Here is a 5,296-nt window from a genome sequence, read left to right on the forward strand (position 1 = left end):
CTGTTTCGTATTTCAAAATAATATCTAACATGATTTTGTTTTATCATACATGATTATGGCATTTGCGCCAACATGAATCACAACATCTGCACCGGCATATTAATATCATAAAATCATGGTTCCTGCATTGTTTTATAATTGCCTTAAAAACTATCATATAATGCTTAATATGGGAAAACATGTTATTCTGATATACATAAATACATGGAAATTTAAACTCATGCCACACAAAAATGGGTAACATTCTAAATGAAAAATTTATTCTAAAATCATAATTTCTAACAAATCACATTTAAATCATATCCTTGTTCATAATAGTATTTCCAAAGCATAATTCTATATTATACATATTTTCCTAAAATTTAATGTTGCAAAATAATAAATAATTTCATAAAAATTTCTGATTTAGTTTATACCCTTACCTGGCTTACCGAGAAGCCCCCAAAACACCCAATCCTACACCTGTAGCATTCCCAACACGACACCTTAAAATTAACATTTTCCCCAACAAAACATTAGTACTATCTTCCCTAACATAATCTCCTTAGTCCAGAAACTCCAAATACCCAATACAACTGAAATTAACTAACTTACCCAAATTTTGGGATGGTTCCCAAGTTAGCCTAACCAACGATCCACTCCTACAGAAATGAAGAGAAACTTCCCAAGAGCAGTGTGGCTGCTTCGGATCTTCGATCCAACGAAGAATCGGGCCAGAAAGCTAGAGAGAAGATGAGGAGGGCAAAAATTTTAAAGAGAGAATGTAACGACCTAACAATAAAATAAAATCTTTTTCCCTTTTTTTAAATCCAATCATTAACCTCAGAAGGCCAATCATATAAAATAAATCCATACATAATACAATACCAGAGTGTCAAATCAACCTATGATATACAATCATCACTGTACTCTTGAAACTACCCTTACTAATACCAAGGGTTTACAAAACACGCCACCCAAAAATACTCACTCTCAAAAAGGGCAGTACAACAGCCCCTCTACCTGCGAGCCTGCTCCACTCACCTAGCTAGTTCACCTAAAAAATAATTCAACACTGGGATGAGCCAACGCTCAGTAAGACAAAACATACTATTACTAGTGTGTGGCCACTGAGCAGTAGTTTGGTAAAAATAATCTGATTTAAGAATAGTATGAATAATTGAATCTGAAAATGCTGATATTACATAACATATAATAAAACCATTAACTACATAACTTAAAATGCCAATCTCCATGAAATTACTTTTCATATTAATACTGCTATTCATGAAAGCTTGATAGTACTCATAATATCTGGGAAATTTCCCTGGATGGTTATATGTCATGATTTAACTCCTCATGATAGGGTTGTGCGGCCTGAAGGCGGGACCTATCCTGGCTGGCCTACCAGGGTAAGTCAACTAAACTCCGACAGTCCGATCGGCCGCCTCAATTGATATCTAATGAAGAGCCTGTCCCGACGTGGGCATGATCGACCTCATACCACTTACTATCTGAGTAAAGTGGTTGCAATCTGAACTGAATGTCTGTAGCTACGGTACCGTGCTCTGCTAAATCTGATTCATCAGGGTCTAATAATATATAGGTAGCTGATATCTTTAACATATTATTTTACCATGATTTTTGAAATAACCATAACCCTATAAATTTATCTGAAATTCTAAATTAATTGACTGAAAATCTGATTTTTGTATAACTGAACTGTTATCTATATAACTAAATATTAGGGAGTTATGGTACTAAAAAACTAATTATTCTGCAATTATTGAAAATATATTTTTATGAGAATACTATATATTGAAAGTCCTTTATTCTATAAACATGTAAATATTATGGTATTTCTATTCACAAATTGTAAACATGGTATTCATGGTTTGTATAAATATGGTACTATACTTTAATCAACTCAAGCCACACTAATAAATATTATTATAATCAGGCTCTAAAAACCGTATATATAATTTGAATAATAACTTGATAACAACCTATATTTTGTACCGAAATCATAATGAAGTTTCCTAGCATAGCCTGTTCCCCTTACCTGACTATTAAAAAGCCCCTATGGTATACTAGTCCAACATCCGCAGGGCTTCCTACTCAACACCTTGAAAACAACATACTCCAGAACAAAATATCATTATTTCTTTGTCTCCATCATTTCCTACAACTTCCAGAAAGCCAAAAACTGAATAAAAGGCCTTACCCACATTATGGGGAGAAATTCGACTCGATCCCACCAACGATCCGCCCCAGCAGACTTGAAGAGAACTCTGCCAGCAGCGTCGTGGTGGCCTCAGATCATCGATCTGGTGAACGACGAGGCTGAAATCGAAGGGAGATGGAGGAGAGACTGTAGGAGAGAGAGACAGAGAGAGACAGAGAGAGAGAGAGAGAGAGAGAGAGAGAGAGAGAGAGAAAGAGAGGAAGGTTAGCGTTGAATTTTTGTGATTAAAACAAGTTTAGGGCTATTTATACTGCGGCCTTCTTCGACGAGCCAAGTCATCTCATCGACGAGGTCCACAAGGAGGTTCGTCGACGAATACCACCTCCTCATCGACAAAACTCAGAACTCAAAAAACAGCCGCTCGGTATTTTCTCATCGATGAAATGCTTCCTCATCGACAAGGTCGTCATGTACCCCCATCAATGAATCCCCTATATTCATTGATGAGGCCATTCCAAAATGCAATGTCGTCAACGAAGGCTAAGTCAGCTGCCTCCTTTGGTTACTGTTTCCATTTCCCTCCCTTATTATTATTTAAATACCATTATTCTTTGGGTTGTTATAGAGAAACTCCACATGCAAAATTTTCTCGCCACAAATCTAGGTTAAGTATATTTTAAAAATGCACACTTGTTGATGAGCCACGTCATCTCATTGACGAGGGCAAGAAGGAGGTTCATTGACGAGCACTTACTTTTCGTCAATGAATTTCAGGCCCTGAAACAACCCTCTTGGTAATTCCTCATCGATGAGACGCATAACCCCATCGACGATTCCAATAATTCTGTTCGTCGACGACCGCGCTGCGCTCCTTGAAGAGACTCTGCAGAAATCCCTAATAAAATTCATTTTTCTCTCCTTATTTATTATTTAATTACTATAATTCATTAGGTCTCTACATTCTCCCCTCCTTATAAAAATTTTGTCCTTGAAATTTACCTTCTGTATTGACACCATCCTTTAAAGAAAATGGGCTACTTATTTTATTACTTATCCTCACTTATGGCAGAGGAATACCATGCTTACATTTAAGGTATTGGGAGATTACAAATGCATAAAATAAAATTCTCCCAAAACCAAAGCACAACCTATGACCGCAAATTATTACATGCACTGACTAACCTGCATAAAAGAAATATTACATATATACTTGTATCTCTTCCTGATTATTGCTATTCCTCGCTAAATAGCTGTAGGTATTTTTGTCGTATCTCTTCCTCAAGCTCCCAAGAAGCTTTTTCCACTGCATGATTTTTCCACTGGACTTTTACTAATGGAATCCTCTTACTGCGCAATTCTTATTCCTTCCTGTCCAAAATCTGTACTGGAGTTTCCTTATAAGCTAAAGTATCACCGAGTTCCAACACGATATAACTAATGACATGGGAGGGATCTGGGACGTATTTCCGTAACATGGAAACATGAAATACATCGTGAATTCTAAATAAAGCTGGTGGTAAAGCTAGCCGGTAAGCAACTGACCCTACACTTTCAAGATTCTCGAAAGGGCCAATGAACCTAGGGCTTAACTTACCCTTCCTCCCAAACCTCACAACTCCCTTCAATGGCACTATCTTCAAAATTACATGGTTCCCAACTTCAAATTCCAACTCCCGGTGGCACGTATCAGTGTGGTTTTTCTACCGACTTTAAGTTGCACTGATCTTGTCTTTGATAAGCTGAACTTTATCGTATGCCCGCTGCACAATTTCTGGTCCCAAAACTCGCCTCTCACCAATCTCATCCTAGTAAAGAGGAGATTGAGATCTCCTACCATAGAGCGCCTCAAAAGGTTCCATGCCAATGCTGGCTTGATAGCAATTATTGAATGCAAACTTTACCAGCAGTATATACTGGGTCCAACTACCCCCAAAATCCAGCACGCACGCTCGCAGTATATCCTCTAATGTCTTAATCACCCTCTAAGTCTGACCATCTGTCTGATGATGAAATGTTGTGCTGAAAGATAACTGAGACCCCAGAGCCTCCTAAAAGCTCCTCCAAAACTATGATTGAAATGTGGGTTTCGGTCGGATACTATAGACAATGGCACATCATGTGATCATACTATCTCCTGAATATATAATTCCGCCAATTTGTCCATGAAGTATTTGACTTTAATAGGAATGAAGTGAGCAATATTCATCAATCTATCAGTGACCATCCAAATAGCATTCTGGCCATGCGACGCTAGCGGTAAACCGGTCACAAATATCATAGATACATGATCCCACTTCCACTCTAGAATGTAAAGAGGTTGCAACTGGACTGCTGGCCTCTGGTGCTCAACCTTTACCTATTGGAATGTAAAACACTGTTGTGCAAACTCGGTAATTTTTCTCTTTATGCCGCTCCACCAGTAAGACTCGCAGATCCCTATACATCTTCATACTTCCAGGATGAACCGTGTACAAGGATCTATGAGCCTCTTCTAAGATCATCCTCCTGATATCCATATCTATAGGCACGCATAACCTGGAATGAAACCTCAAGGTCCCATCATCATATTCATCTCCCTGTCCATCTTGCACCTTAGCTATTAGCTTTGCTAGTTCTGCGTCATCTCTCTGAGTTGTTTTAATCCTTTGCTGCAGAGTACGCTGCAATACCAAGTTGGCAATAAATGCCTAGGGATCACTCTTTACAAATCCATACCGAGTCTCTTTAAATCCATCTGGATCGGAAGTTGAACCTCCATAGCTTCTAGTGCTGGTCCCACTGATTTCCTGCTCAGAGCATCAGCTACCACGGTTGCTTTCCCTAGGTGGTAACCGATAGTGCGGTCATAATCTTTAATAAGTTCTAACCATGTTCTCTCTCTCATGTTCAGATCCTTTTGAGTGAAAAATTATTTCAAACTTTTGTGATCAAAGAATATCTTGCATCTCTCACCGTACAAGTAATACCTCTAAATCTTTAACGTGTGTACCACTGCAGCTAATTCCAAATCGTGGGTAAGGTAGTTCTTTTCATACTTTTTCAACTATCAAAAGGCATAAGCTACAACCCTACCATGCTACATCAATACACCGCCAAACCATTTCAAAGATGCGTCATTGTAAATTACATAAC

The sequence above is a fragment of the Malania oleifera genome, chromosome 1 (assembly GCF_029873635.1).
Source record: "Malania oleifera isolate guangnan ecotype guangnan chromosome 1, ASM2987363v1, whole genome shotgun sequence".
Classification (NCBI taxonomy): Eukaryota; Viridiplantae; Streptophyta; class Magnoliopsida; order Santalales; family Ximeniaceae; genus Malania; species Malania oleifera.